Source organism: Choloepus didactylus (genome assembly GCF_015220235.1).
Source record: "Choloepus didactylus isolate mChoDid1 chromosome 11 unlocalized genomic scaffold, mChoDid1.pri SUPER_11_unloc1, whole genome shotgun sequence".
Taxonomy (NCBI): domain Eukaryota; kingdom Metazoa; phylum Chordata; class Mammalia; order Pilosa; family Megalonychidae; genus Choloepus; species Choloepus didactylus.
This window is the reverse complement of record NW_023637577.1, coordinates 708735-725387: the sequence shown is the minus strand read 5'-3', so window position 1 is coordinate 725387 and position 16653 is coordinate 708735. Positions and strand designations below refer to the sequence as shown.

The window sequence follows — 16653 nt, the reverse complement described above, 5'->3', positions numbered from 1 at the left end:
TTGTCTGGGGCAGTTCTGGGCTATGGGGCTGGCGATGGGCAGGAGTGTTTCCTGTCCACCAGGATGATGACTGTGAGCGGACACCCCCCTTTTCTTGGGAAGTTGTGTTGTTTAGTGAATTTTCTCAGCCACTGGATTATTGCCTTTTGTCTCAGAGCTCTCTTAGTTCTGCTCTTGACTTGACGTGCCGAAATTGCAATTCTTTGAAGCTTTCTGTATTGGGCTTCTTAGAGTAATTGTTTTAGAAAAAGAAAAAAGGATTTAAAAAAAAAAAAAAAAAAAAAACGGCCCTCCTCAGAGATCTAATGGGTTATTGAAATGCTAATAGACAGAGCAACCAGGGCCATTAAGGAAAGGTCCACAGTGCAGAGAGATCAGCTTTTCTTTGGGATTTGCATATGCGCCTCAAGGCGTGAGCTCCGCCCTTCCCCTTTCTGTGTTCACCAGAACTCCAAAAATCCTCTGCTTTTATTTTGGAGTTTTTCGTGTTGTTTTTTTTCTATGCCTGTCTCCTCTCTGCTGGGCTGGCTGCTCTCAGAGTCTCTGGTGTCTGGTCTCAGTCTATCTGTGGTTGGAGTTTGAATCAGTAGAATGAGTTTCCGATAAGAGCAGCCACTGCAGTTCTCCCTTCTCCTTCCAGGAGCTGACAGCCCCTCCTCCCCCGGGACTGAGCCTGGCAGGGCGGGGCGCGGGTCCCCTGGCCGCAAAAACTTACAGATTTCGCTGATCTCAGCAGTTCCACGTTTTCATGAGTGTTGTATGAAGTATGCCCAAAGACAGATTGCTCTGTGGTGTCCAGTCCACGCAGTTCCTGGCTTTTTACCTACTTTCCTGGAGGAGTAACTAAAACTTACAGCTCACCAGTCTGCCATCTTGCCCCGCCTCCCAGAGAATATATTTTAAATGATTTCAGTCTTTTCATATTTGTTGAGATGTGCTTTATGACCTCTAGTACATGGTCAATTTTTGTAAATATTCCCTGTGCTTGAAAGAATCTGTATTCCACAGTTACAGAGTACAGTAGTTTATAGTTTATGTACACCAGTTAGGTCAAGTTTGTTAATCGTGATGTTGAAATTTTTCTAAACCCTTAATGTTTTTTTTTCTTTGCTTATTCTGTCAATTACCGAGAGAGGTCATCATTTTGTTTCTCTTTGTAGTTCTGTCAATATTTTGAGACCATGTTATCAGAAATTTCTGATAAATTTTAAAAATTATCTTACTGGTGAAATGGGCTGTGACATTTAGTTCATTTATATTTAAGTAGGCTATATCTGAGTTTACATTAACCTTGGTATTTTTTTTTCTCCTTTCCTAACTGCCTTTTGCTTTAAAAAGTTTTTTGTTGTTCCTTTTATTTCCCTCCACTCCTGTTTTACTTTAGAAGTCAAATAATTGGTTTCTTTTCATTTAGAGAATTTACCCTAGAAATTACAACAGGACTTCCTAAATTATTGAGATTTAAAAGTTCTGTTACCTTCCTCACTGACAATACAAAGAAATTAGAACACTTTATTCCTCCCTGACAATATGTAGACCTTAGAACATTTGAGCCCATTTACCCCTTTCCTACATAGGGTGGTAGTGTGAATTTTTATTCTTTCTTGTTTTTGTTTTAAACTCCATTGGACATTATTATTAATATTTTAAACAATCTGTTTATTTTGCACATTACTGTTTCCTTTGCTTTTCATATCCCAAACCTGAGATGATTTTCCTTTTTTTCTGAAGTGTAATTTTTAGAATTTTCTTCAGTGAGGGTCTGCTGGTAGCTAACTCTCCTAGTTTTTGTTATTCTGAAAGTGTCTTACGCCTTCAAATTGAATGCTGTCTCTCTTACCTCTATTCTGCCATATACAGACATACACACATAAATTTATTTTGATGTATATATATGTATGCATACATATATATGTATGTGTATGTCTCCCTGATCTTTTTTTTTGTATGTATTGTATGTAGGGTAAAATAACCCTACATAAAATTTACCATTGTAACCATTAAAAAAAAAATTGTTTTAGAGCAGTTGTAGGTTTACAGAAAAATCATACAAAAAGTACAGAGTTCCCATATGCACATCTCTTGCACATAGTTTTCCCTATTACTAACATTTTGCATTAATGTGGAACATTTCTTACAGTTGATGAGCCAATATTATGTTATTATATTATTCACTGGGCTGGTTTGAATATTTTATGTGTCCCACAAAAGCCATGTTCTTTTTTTAAGTCTTTTTTTTAATTGTGGAATATAACATATATACACAGAAGTGATAACTTTCCAAATGCAATTTAACAAGTAGTTAGAGAGCTGATTTCAAAGACTATTATAGGTTACAGTTCCACAATTTTAGTTATTTCCTTGTTGTGAAATGTAACATATGCAAAAAGGTGATAACTTTCAAAGGACTATTTACCAAGTAGTTCTATAGGAAATTTCCAAGAATGTTATGGGTTACGGTACCATAGTTTCAGTTATTTCTTATTGTGAAATAGAACATATATACAAAAAGGTGATAACTTTTAGATTACAATTTAACAAGTAGCTGTAGAGCATATTTCAAAGAATGTTATGGGTTACAGTTCCACCATTTCAATTCTTTACTTCTAGTTCTTCTAATACCCTAGCAACTAAGGAAAAGAAAATTATATAGTCAGTTTTCAAAATCCTTTATTAAATTCTGTCTTTTCTGATGCTACCCTTTCCTCTAGTTTAATCATTTTCCCGATATTCAGGGATGTCTAGGCAGTGACCACCCTAACTTGTTCATGATGAAAAGGGGTATTGACAGTATGGGAAGAAGGGGACACATCTGGTTGATGCTCTTGAAGAGGCTGTTCCCTTTGGGTTTTGGGACTTAACTGGCATAGAAGCTCTCTAGAGGACTTAAGTTTCTGAAGTATAAACTTAGTGAGTGAAACTTTTAGAGTCTCATGAAGGGAACTTGGTATTCTTTAAGGCTTTTGGGACTACTGTTGACTTGGGCTTATCATACTGTGCCCATTTGTCATATCTAGCTGAAGCTTGCACAGGAGTAACCTCCAGGACACCCTCTTGACTCTATTTGAAATCTCTTAGCTACTGAAACCTTGCTTTGTTGCCTTTCTTTTCTCCCTTTTGGTTAAAAAGGCATAAAAGCCATGTTCTTTTAATGCAGTCTTTTGGGTGCAAACTTACTGTGGGTGGGATCTTTTGATTCGATTATTTCCATGGAGATGGGGCCCATCCAATTGTGGGTGGGACCTTTCGATTAGATTATTTCATTTGAGATGTACCCCACCCATTCAAAGTGGGTCTTAATTATTTTACTGGCCTCTTCTATTGGAGGACAAAAGGCAGAGACATTTTGAAGAGAGTTCGGAGACACTAAGAGAGAAAAGGCCCAGAGACGTTTTAGAGAAAGCTATTTTGAATCTGGAGCCCCAGAGAGAAGGACCTGCAGATGTTACCGTGTGCCTTCCCCTGTGAGAGAGGAACCCCAGATGCCATCAGCCTTTCTTCAGTGAAGAAAGGTATCCTCTTGTTGATGCCATAGTTTGGACACTTCTATTGCCTTAGAACTGTAAATTTGTAACCTAATAAACCGCTTTATAAAAGCCAATCTATTTCTGGTATTTTGCATTCTAGCAGCTTTAGCAAACTGGAACATTAATTAAAGTCCATAGTTTACATTAGGGTTCACTTTGAGTTGTACAGTGCTTTGTTTCTCTTCAAAAATTTTGTTGGTTTACATAGATATAACCTAAAATATCTCATTTTTTAACGAATTTATACAGTTCAGTGGTGTTAATTACACAATGTTGTACTACCATCAGTTCCGTCCATTATAAAAACTTTTTCATCACCCCAAAGAGAACATTGTATCCCTTTTTTTTTTTTTTTTTTTTTACTTTAATTGTTCCTTTTCACTTTAATTTTTATTCTTATTATTTTTGTGTGTGGTAATGAAAATATTCAAAAATTAATTTTGGTGATGAATGCACAACTATATAATGGTACTATGAACAACTCAATGCACACTTTGTATGACTGCATGGTATGTGAATATAGCTCAATAAAAATGAATTTTAAAAAAACAAAATCCAAAAAAAATAAAATAAAATATACATTCTGCTAATCTCCCCTTTTGTTTAAAATAATTACTGATAAGGAAGGATTTACTTCTGCCATTTAGCTATTTGTTTTCTGTATGTCTTATATGTTTGTTTCTTAATTACTCCATAGCTACTTTTTAATATTTAGTTGTTATTTGCAGTGGGCCATTTTAATTCCCTTCTTTCCTTTTGTGTGTATATTTGTTAATTTTTTAATGGTTACCTTACTGGCAGTTTTTTTTTATCACTTTAATATGTCATCCCACTGCCTTCTGGGCTCCATGGTTTCTAATGAGAAATCGGCTATTGGTTTTATTGAGGATCTCTTATGCATGATTAGTCACCTCTTGCTTGGTGCTTTCAGGAGTCTCTCTTTTGTCTTTCAACAATTTGAGTATAATGTATCTCAGTTTAGATCTCTTTCAGTTTGTGCAGTTTTGAGTTCATTGAGCTGCTTGGATGTGTAGATTTATGGAGTTTTCAGCCACTGTTTTTCAAATATTCTTCTCCAATCTCCCATCCCCCCTGCCTCTTCTCCTTTTGGGACTCCCACAATGTGTATGTTGGCATGCTTGATGGTGTCCCATCAGTCCCTTAGGCTCTCTTCACTTTTCATTCTTTTTTCCTTCTATTCCTCTAGCCTGGATAATTTCAATTGTCCTATCAAGTTTGCTGATTCTTTCTTCTGTCCACTTGCATCTGCTGTTCAATTCTTCTAATGAACTTTTTGCTTCAGATATTGTATTTTTCAAGTCAAGAATTTCTATTTGTTTCCTTTTAACAATTTATATCCCTTTATTGATTTTCTCATTTTGTTCAAGCATCATTTCCCTAGTTTCCTTTAGTCCTTTGTCCATGATTTCCTTTAGCTCTTTGAACACATTTAAAACAGTTGATTTATAGTCTTTTCCTAGTAAGTCCAATGTCCGGGCTTCCTCAGGGACAATTTTGATTTTTTCCTTTAATTGGGCCATACTTTCCTAATCCTTTGTACGTTTTGTGAATTTCTGTTGTAATCTCATTGAAATATAACAGGGTGACTCGGAAAATGAGATTCTTCACTTTCCACAGGGTTTGATGTTTGCTTGATTGTGGAAGGCTTAGCTTGTGTTCGGCCAGGGTTTTGACAAGATTTCCTTGAATATCAGGAGCTGGATGCTGACGGTGAGGGTGGATGGCTCCTGGCACAGCATCGTGGCTGCAGAGGGAACCAAGGAATGCAGATCCAGGGTAGGCGGCAGCAGGCACGTCACTCACACAGGCCTGGGAAGCAGGGGTTCCAGGGCAGGGCCCCAGTCCTGTCAGCTCCATGTCTGCTTCCGTGGGCTGAGCTCTGAGGCTGGGCATGGCCAGGGCCTTGTTATGCGGGATTTTGGGTCCACCTCAGGACACTTTTGTGGTAGGCAGAATGCCTCTCTCCCCACGCCCACATCCACATCTTAGTCCCTGGAACCTGGGGATACGTTACCCGCCTACCCGCCTCCGAGCCAGGGCGACGCGGCCCTGAGCGGGGGGACGGGGCATTGTATCCCTTTTAAACTGTACATTTTGGTGGTATTAAGTCCATTCATAATATTGTGCAACTATCATTAGTATCTAATTCCAGAACTTTCTTATCACCCCAGGCGGAAACTCTGTATCTTTAAGCAGTCATGCCCTATCCTCCTCAAATAGTGGTAGCATATTATTAACTGGAGTGTTAACTTTATGTCAGCAGGGAGTTTCTTCTGTTTTGATAACTGCTGTATTCTCAAAGCCTAGAACATGTAGAAATGGCTTAGTAAGTATGTCTTGAATGATTAAATGTATGATATTTTAGAAGAAAGTATGATAAATTGGCTATAGTATTTATAAAACTCCACAGTCAGTGCTGTCATAACTGGCATAAGAAGATAAGATCAACATGTTTAGAACTACTTTCCTCTTCTGGAAAATAGAGCTACTAATAACAACCTTGCAGGGCTTCCATGTTGATTTGCATATTGTATAGACGAGGGAATTAAGTTAGTGAAATTAGGTAATTTTTAGGGTGCTTTGCCCTTTCAAGGAGATTCTCTAAGCTATATAGGAGGCAGGATGTTAGATAGAAAATAGAAAGAGAATAGAAAGATAACTGTTGCCAGGTAGAACTTGGCTCAAATTCGGTTTTTATCTGTCCATGTGACTTTGGAGAAGTCTTAGTCTCAAGCTTCCTCATCTGTAAGGTAGGACTAAAAGATATATTAATTTTTTATCTTGGGGAGATTAAATGAGATAAAGACCCTCAGTAGAATATTGCGCCACCTCCAACCTTCCCTTGATAAATGCTCTGTAAGTAGCTAAGTGAAGTGGCTTCTGATTTTTTTTTTAATCTTCATTTTATTGAGATATATTCACATACCATGCAGTCATACAAAACAAATCGTACATTCGATTGTTCACAGTACCATTACATAGTTGTACATTCATCACCTAAATCAATCCCTGACACCTTCATTAGCACACACACAAAAATAACAAGAATAATAATTAGAGTGAAAAAGAGCAATTGAAGTAAAAAAGAATACTGGGTACCTTTGTCTGTCTGTTTCCTTCCCCTATTTTTCTACTCATCCATCCATAAACTAGACAAAGTGGAGTGTGGTCCTTATGGCTTTCCCAATCCCCTTGTCACCCCTCATAAGCTACATTTTTATACAACTGTCTTTGAGATTCATGGGTTCTGGGTTGTAGTTTGATAGTTTCAGGTATCCACCACCAGCTACCCCAATTCTTTAGAACCTAAAAAGGGTTGTCTAAAGTGTGCGTAAGAGTGCCCACCAGAGTGACCTCTCGGCTCCTTTTGGAATCTCTCTGCTACTGAAGCTTATTTCATTTCCTTTCACATCCCTCTTTTGGTCAAGAAGATGTTCTCCGTCCCACGATGCCGGGTCTGCATTCCTCCCCGGGAGTCACATTCCACGTTGCCAGGGAGATTCACTCCCCTGGATGTCCGATCCCACGTAGGGGGGAGGGCAGTGATTTCACCTTTCAAGTTGGCTTAGCCAGAGAGAGAGGGGGTGGCTTCTGATTTGAATTTGATTCCAGTGTACTGATAAAGTCACAAATTAGTGTTGGTAATCTTTGCAATAATAGAAAAGGCTTTTGTATGGTTTTATGGAGTTCCAGTTTGCAAAAGAGGAAATGCAAAAAGCTGTAAATGAATCTGGTGTTAATCCTAGGTTAGATTACTCAGAGATTGGCTTTTGAGCATTTATACCTAAAGCTGTCATCCTAAGGAGCTAACCTGTAACATCCACTAAAAACAGCTCATTGTTAGAGTAATTTTATTTCCTACTTTTGGTCATTTCAGTTTCTGCTAGGCCTCTTAGTGCTATCCTTGTGCTTAATGTGGAAAAGTAGGAATTGATTCATAATGAAGTTAGATAGTTTAGAATTGTTTGACTGAAAACTAAAAAGGGAAGTATTTAATATTTTTAGACTGCTTAAGAAGCTATATGGAGATTATTCCAAAATAGAGAAAGGAGAGGTCCTGTAAATAAACTGGCAGAACATACCAGTTTTATTTATTTATTGCTATAAATTGTGGTCATCTTTGATTTATTGAAAATTAAAGCCATAATTTAATTAATACCTTTATCACCTCAGTAAGAAACCCTGCAACTGTTAACAGTTATTCCCAATTTACTCCCCTAGACAACCACCGTTCTGTTTTGTCTCTGTGGATTTGCCTGTTCTGGATATTTTACATAAACAAATCATATCCTTTGTGGCTGGTTTCTTTCACTTAACCGTAACGTTTCAAGATTCATTCATGTCATAGCATGTGTCAGTATTTCATTTCTTTTTTTTTTAATGTTTAGTAGACTTTATTTTTTATATTAGTTTTAGATTTATAGAGAAATTGAGAAGATAGTACAGAGAGTAACCATATACCCTACCCCCAATACAACACTGTTATTAACATATTAGTGTAGTACATTTGTTTTAGTACATTGGTTATAATTAATGAACCAATTTGGGTCATTTTTATTAAGTAAAGTCCCTTCTCTATTTAGATTTTCTTAGTTTTTACTTAATGTCCTTTTTCTGTTCAAGGAGTGCATCCAGGATACCACAGTATATTTAGTTGTCATAACTCCTGGGCTCCTTTTGGCTGTCTGTTTCTCAGACTTCCCTGGTTTTTGATGACATTGACAGATTTTTTGTTTTTGTTTTTGTTTTTGTTTTTAAATCTAAAAAGATTTTTATTTCCATTTATTGTAGAAACCTGTGTTAATTTTTAAAGAGTTTACTAACTGGAACCCAGTAAGAATTTCAAGATTTAGTTTTCCAAGTCTCCATTCCAATCATTCATTGGAACAGATGTTCCTTTTTTTTTTTTTAATGATTTGTCTTTATTCATTTTTTAAATGCAATTTTATTGAGATAAATTCACACACCATACACTCCATCCAAAGTATTCAGTCGGTGGTTCATGGTATCATCACAAAGTTTTGCATTCATCTTTCATTTCTGTTTATTGTTGAATAATATTCCATTGTATGGATAAATCACATCTTGTTTATCTGTTCATCAGTTCATGGATATTTGGGTTGTTTCTACTTTTTGGCCTTTATGAATAATGCTGTTACGAACTTTCATTTACAAATTATGTTGACAATTTCATAAAATTTTGGGTATATGTTGAATGAGAAGTAGATTGGCTGGGTCATATGGTAATTCTATGTTTAACATTTTTTTCCTCCCTCTTTTTTTTTTATTAGAGTAGTTGTAGGTTTACAGTAAGATCATGCAGAAAGTACAGAATTTCCCACATACCCTGCTGTATTTAACTTTTTTGAGGAATCACCAAACTGTTTCTATATGACTGCACCACTGTACATTCCCAGTAGCAATGTATGAATTCTAATTTCCAAATCCTCACCAACATTTGTTGTATCTGTCTTTCTTATTTTAGCCCTTCTTGTGGGTGTGAACTAATATCTCATTGTGTGTATTTTCTGTTTTTAATTTTTGCTGCAGTAACATATAGACAATTCACAGTTTCCCATTTCAACCACCTTCAAGTGCGTGATTCAGTAGTATTAATTACATTTACAGTATTGTGCTACCATCATCAATATCTATTATCCCAACATTTTCATCACCTTAAACAGATACTCAGCACCCACTAAACAATAATTCCCTCTCCACCCCAATCCCTTCGACACATCCGCACCGGCCCCTGGTAACCTATATATCTACTGTTTGTCTTATGAAATTTGCTTCTTTTATTTATTTCATATAAGTGAGATCATACAATATTTGTCTTTTTGTGTCTAGCTTATTTCACTCAACCTGATCTCTTTAAGATGCATCATTGTTGTAGCATGCATCAGAACTGTACAGTGTTCAGTTGTGTGGATATATCACATTTTGTTTATCCATTCATCTGTTGATGGATACTTGGGTTGTTTGTTCCTTTTGGCTATTGTAAATAATGTCACTATAAACATCAGTGTACAAATATCCATTTGAGGTCCTGTTTTTAATTCTTTTGGGTATATACCTAGAAGGGGCATTGTCGGGTCATCTAGTTCAACTTTTTGAGGAGATACCCAACTGATATCCACAGTGGTTGCACCATTTTACAGTGCCATCAACAATTTTTAAGTTTTTCTATTTCTCTGCATTGTCACCAATACTTACTATTTTCTGTTTTTGTTTTGTTTTGTTTTGTTTTTTTAATAATAGCTATCCTAATGGATGTTAAGTGGTTTCTTATAGTGATGTTTATTTGCATTTCCTTTATGATAAATGATGTTGAGCATCTTTCCGTGTGCTTTTTGGCCATTTGTATATCTTTGGAGAAATATCTATTTAAGTCCTTTGCCTGTTTTTTTATTGTTTTTTTTTGCTGTTGTAACAGTTGTAGTAGTTCTTTATATATTCTGGATATTAAACCTTATCAGATATATGGTTAGCAATTATTGTTTCCCATTCTGTAGACTTTTTCACCTCCTCTATAGTGTCCTTTGATGCTCAATAGTCTTTACTTTTGATGGAGTTTGTTTTGTCTGTTTTTTTTGTGGCTCATGCATTTGGTGTCCTATTTAAGAAATCATGACCAAATACAAGGTTATGAAATTTCTTGTTACGTTTTCCTCTAGGAATTTTATGGTTTTAGCTTTGATATTTAGGTCCTCATCATTGTTTTGATTTGCATTTCCCTGGTGACTGATGAGTACTGACCTTCGTTTTTCATGCTTATTGACCATTTGTATATCTTCTTTGAAGAAATGTCTATTCAGATCCTTTGCTCATTTTTTATTTAGGTTGTCTTTTTATTATTGAGTTAAAGGAGTTCTTTATATACATTTTTAACTTTTTAAATGCAATTTTTTGAGATATATTGACATACCATAAAATTATCTGAAGTATACTCTTGATACAAGCCTGTAATTAGATATATGACTTGCAAGTAGTTTTATCCTTTCTGTGGATTGTCTTTTTACTTTCTTGATTGTGTCCTTGGAAGCACAGAAGTTTTTCATTTTGATAAAGTACAATTTATCTAGTTTTCTTTGGTTGCTTTTGGTCTTATATCTAAGAAAACATTGTCTACTCCAAATCATGAAGGTTTACTCTTGTGGTTTCTTCTGAGCATTTTAGCTCTTACATTTAGGTATTATATTCATTTTGAATTAAAATTTCTATATGGTGTGGGGGAGAGGCCTAACATTCTTTTGCGTTGTGTTGAATCTTATACATCAATTTGGGGAGAGTTGCCATTTTAACAATACACTGTTTGATGTTTTGCAATCCATGAACAAGGGATTTTTTTCTATTTGTTTAGGACTTTTAGAAATTTTATTTCAACCATGTTTTGTAGTTTTCAATTTACAAGTCTTGTTCTTTTGTTAAATTTATTTCTAAGTATTTTATTCTTTTTGATACTATCGTAAATGAAACTGTTTTTTTAATGTTCTTTTCAGATTGTTTGTTGCTGGTGTATAGGAATATAGTTGATTTTTGTACTTTCGTATCCTGCAACCTTGCTGCACTCAGTTCTCAAGGTTTGTGTGTGTGTGTGTGTGTGTGTGTGTGTGTGTGTGTGTGTGTGTGAATTCCTTGAGATTTTCTGTAAACAAGGTCATGTCATCTGAGAATAGAGATAGTTTTACTTCTTTTCCAATCTGGATAATTATCCTAATTGCCTTGGCTGGAACCTCCAGTACAATGTTAAATAGAGTGATAAGAGCAGACATCCTTTTCATGATCCTGATGTTATGGGGAAAGCTTTGCCTTTCACCATTAAGTATGGTGTTAGCTGTGGGTTTTTCAGATGTCCTTTGTCAGGTTGAGGAAATTCCCTTTTATTCCTAGTTATTTTTTTGGTGTTTTTATCATGATTGGGTGTTGAATTTTGTCAGATGCTTTTTTATGTTTGAGATGGTTATGTGTTTGTTCCCCCTTCATTCCATTATTATGGTATATTACATTAATTTTCTTATGTTGATCCCATCTTGTATTACTGGGATAAATCCCAACTTGATTATGGTGTGTATATTCCTTTCCATATGTCACTGAATTCTGTGTGCTAGTATTTTGTTGACCTTTTTTTGTGTGTTTTTATTCATAAAGGGATTTGGATGTGTAGTTTTCTTTTTTTGTGATATCTTTGATTTCGGTATCAGTATAGCACTGGCCTCACAGAATGACTTGGGAAGTGATCCCTATTCTTTGATTATTTGGAAGAGTTTGTGAAGGATTGATACTAATTCTTCTTTAAGCATTTGGTAGAATTCATCAGTGAAGCCATCTGTTTTTGGGGTTTTCTTTGTGATAGGTCTTTCAGATTTTCTGTTTCTTCTTGAGTCAGTTTTGGTAGGTTGTGTCTTCCTTGGATTGTGACCATTTCATCTACGTTATCTAATATGTTGGCATACTCTGGTTAATAATATTCCCCTATCACCCTGTTTATTTCGATAAGGTCTTTTACTCTTGATTTTAGTAATTTGAGTCATCTTTCTTTTTCTTTTAAAGGGTTTTCAAACTTGTTTGCCTTTTCAATGAACTAACTTTTGGTTTTGTTTTTTCCCCCCATTTTTCAGTTCTTTATTTTTAATTTTCAACTCTAATCTTATTTATTTATTTTTGCTTGCTTTGGGTTTAGTGTGGTCTTCTTTTTCTAATTTCTTCAGGTAAAAGGTTAGTTATTGATTTAAGACCTTTCTTTATTTAATGGAGGTCTTTATAGCTTTAAAGTTCCCTTTAAACACTACTAACGCTGCATCTCATGAGTTTTGTTATATTGTAAGCTTATTTTCATTCAAAATATTTTCTAATTCTCCTGTGATTTCTTCTTAGATATGGTTATTTTTGAGTGTGTTGCTTAATTTCCTGAATTATCCTCTCTTCGTTTCTGAATACATTCCATTGTGGTTGGAGAACATACTTTTTATAATTTCAGTTCTTTTAAAATTCTTTAGACTTGTTTTATGGCCTAACATATCCTTGAGAATGTTCCCTGTGCACTTGATAAGAATGTGTATTCTGCTCTTGTTGGTTAGTGAGTTCTGCGGATGTCTTTTAGGTCTAGTTGGTTGTTTGTCTTCTGTTTCCTTATTGATCTTATGTCTGGTTTTTCTGACCATTATTTTATTTTATTTTTTTTTAAATCATCATTTTATTGAGATATATTCACATACCACGCAGTCATACAAAACAAATCGTACTTTCGATTGTTTACAGTACCTTACATAGTTGTACATTCATCACCTAAATCAATCCCTGACACCTTCATTAGCACACACACAAAAATAACAAGAATAATAATTAGAGTGAAAAAGAGCAATTGAAGTAAAAAAGAACACTGGGTACCTTTGTCTGTTTGTTTGTTTGTTTCCTTCCCCTATTTTTCTACTCATCCATCCATAAACTAGCCAAAGTGGAGTGTGGTCCTTAGGGCTTTCCCAATCCCATTGTCACCCCCTCATAAGCTACATTTTTATACAACTGTCTTCGAGATTCATGGGTTCTGGGTTGTAGTTTGATAGTTTCAGGTATCCACCACCAGCTACCCCAATTCTTTAGAACCTATAAAGGGTTGTTTCTGACCATTATTGAATGGAATTTGAAGTCGGTGATTGTTATTGTTTGAGTATTTCTCCATTCATTTCTGTCCTTTTTTTCTTGAATTTGGGGCTCTGTTAGGTTATGCATATGTTTATAATTATCTCTTGATGGCTTGATCCTTTTGTCATTCTCATATGTCCTTCTTTGTCTGTAGTAATAATTTTGCCTGAAAGTCTTTTTTGTCTGATATTAAAGTGGAGAAGAATCCACTCCTATCTTTTGGTTATTGTTTGCGTGGAATATTTTTTCCATCCTTTAAATTTCTTTGGGTCTTTCAGTCTAAAGTTTGTCTCTTGTAGACAGCATATTGTTGAATCATGTTTTAAAAATACATTTTATCAATCTTTGCCTTCTTAATTGGAGCATTTAATCTATATACATTTAATGTAATTAGTGATAAGGTAGGATTGATGTCTGCTCTTTTGCTATTTGTTTCCTTTTTCTTATGAATTTTTTATTCCTCAATTCCTTTGTTACTGCCTCCTTTTTTAATAGATATTTTCTAGTGTAACATTTGCATTCCATTGTTGTTTCTTTTATTATATATATAGTTATTTTCCTAGTGGTTGCTTTGGGGATTACAATTAACTTTCTTAATTTTATATCAGTCTAGTTTGGATTAATACCAAGTTAATTTCACTAATATACAAAAACGTTGATCCTATGTAGTTCCTTTGCTTCTCCCCTCCTCTGTGCAGCTATTGACATACAAATGACATCTTCATACATTGTGTTCTCCTTTAGCGTAGATTTATAGTTATTGCTTCATGAGGTTGTAAATCAGATAGGAGATATAAATATAGCATGTTAATCAGTGTGGGACTTAGGCAATAATTATTGAGTAGCTACTGTTTATTTTTTTCTTTTTCAGAGCACCACTGCTTTGCTTTCACCGTTTTTATTTGCATTAAAAAAAAAGATTTAATTAGAATACAAATGTTGGAAAATTGCGGCCCCCTCGGCTGCAGGTTTAGACGCCGGACCGAGCTGCATAACCGCTTTTATACAATGAAACTGAATTTGCCCTTTACAGAGATTTTGTTTCCCTTTCTTCTTGAAACCTGTATTGCTTCCTGACTGGAAGAGTTCTTTGAATACGAAGGAAAATTATTCTGGAGTCAGGGAAGAGAAAAAACAAAACAAGATGAAAGGGCCGGCAGAAGTAGTCTGCAAATCCTAGGGAAGCCATGTCCTGCCCACTACCCCAGGGCCTCAGTGGGGTAAGAGGGTGATGGGTGGGGGGCCGGATGCCCGGCTGCAGGCTCCTCAGGTACAGAAGTAGTGTGGAAAGTCCTCCTCTGTTGAAGGGATTATGGGCTCTGAGTTCCTACTGTAGGCTTAGTGCTGTGTATACTTGAAGCTTTGGTACTATCAGATTATAATAAAATCAAAATAGAAACTGCTTTGTAAACCAAAAAATTTAGTCAAATGTAAGATTGTTATCTGTATTCTTAATTAATCCACCTAAAATATTCCTATAGTACTGGAATAACAATGTGAGGTTTTTGTAATCTCTCACAGTGGATGTCCATTTGTAGAACAGTGAACCTACTTATTTTTATTGTAGAATAAAGGAATCAATTTTGACACAGAAAAGAGTTCCATATTGAAATTAAAACAACTCCTGTAAAATATAATTTTAGTATAATATTTTAAGCTTGTTACTTTAAATCATGTTATTAAAAAATGTATGTTTTTTTCTTTCTGGAATTGATAGAAGCAGCAGAAGCATGTTATCAGATACTGAGAATATGATCTCTGTTTGTTTATAAACCAGAATATTGAATGTTTATACTCTCTTGAGTTGATGAACTTACTCTTAAAAAGGGACAGTTTTAACTGTGGAAAGTAATAGTAGCTTTTGGATGTCACATAAATCAAGTTGTCTAAAGGGATGTGCTTTGTTTTTATGAGTATATAATTTTATGGGAATTCTCAGTAACTAAAATAAATTGGAGTCTCTAGAATTGCAGAAAGTTCTGTAATAGTTGTTATGTAAGGTATTATTCCCCCCACCCCCAAATCTTTCTTTCAAGTTCCATATCACTCTACATTTTTTGAGAAAGATTGTTTCTTTATGATTAACTGTTTTTAAATATTTAGCTCAACTGTAAATTTTGTGTATGCCTGGGAGGAGATTAGTGTCCAAGGACTATCCACTCTTTGGCAGCCTTCAGTTAACATTAAAATAGAGGGCAACCTGAGTTTTATCCCTTATGTCCAGGGACATATGTGAACCGCCTGAGCTTGATAGTTCTTAGAAATGAAATATAAGTCTGGTTTGAACCTGCTGATGGAAATTTCATTAGTGAAATTACTTGCTCTCACCTAAAATGCTTTTTAATCATAGCTTTGGATTCAAGAGCCACTTCTTGATTGTAGTTGCTGAGATGTCTCAGGCCTTTAATGGTTTTTAAAAATGGCAGTGACAAGCTTTTACAGGAGAGTTTAATATGGAATGACATATTGTTGTCAAGGAAAGAAAGAGAAGAGGGATTTTGAATCCAATTGGTTTTTAGGTTGAATTTAAACACTTAGAAAACATTTTGGCCATATTTACTCATACTTAAAATTAGAAGAAATTATGTGTTATAGTGCAGAAAACATGGTCTTTAGAATTATTCAGATGTGGATTTAAATCCTAGCCTTTCTCATTGTTACTTCACTAGTTTGAGCCTGTTTATCTGTCTTTAAAACTGAGATAATGCTACTTCAAAATGTTGTGAGGATTAGACAAGATAATGTATGTAACAGTATGTTATTTTTTACTGGTCATATAGAGATAATAGGAAAAGCCATTCAGAAATTTGCTATCCTGCCAATCTGAGCTAAGATGCCACTTCTTTAGTCAAGTCTTCCCTGATATCCCCAAGTGTCCTGGGGTCAGGAATTGTGACTTATTCATCTTTGTTTCTTTTTCTTTTCTTTTTTTTTTTTAAATATTCATTTTATTGAGATATATTCACATACCACACAGTCATATAAAACAAATCATACATTCGATTGTTCACAGTACTGTTACATAGTTGTACATTCATCACCAAAATCAATCCCCAACACCCTCATTACCACACGCACAAAAATAACCAGAATAATAATTAAAGTGAAAAAGTGTGCTTCAGGTTTTAAAGCAGGGAAGGATAGTGAGGCATTTACCTTGGGCCCCAAATTTAAGGGGCACCAAAAAACTCAGGAAATAGTATTTGAATGCAAGGTTTAAAAAATCAAAAGTAATGCAAAAAGTCCATGGTGAACAAAATACCAAAATTTCGAATACAGATAACATTGGTAATGGTGCCATGCCAAGCCATTTAAGAGCATGATGCAAAGGTAGAATATCAACAATACTAATTTTTTTTTTTAAGAGATAACAGTAAAAATAATGTTTATTGTTTATTTTCTGCTTACAACACAAATATATGCTCCTTGAATAAAATTTGGAAAACATATAAAAGTTTCA

General features: G+C 35.0%; 1 protein-coding gene across 8 annotated transcripts in view; it reads left to right on the top strand.

Moving 5' to 3' along the window:
* NSD1 (nuclear receptor binding SET domain protein 1) overlaps positions 1-16653 on the top strand; it is a 227456-nt gene that overhangs the window by 61283 nt on the left and 149520 nt on the right. The gene's annotated exons all lie outside the window — the stretch shown is intronic.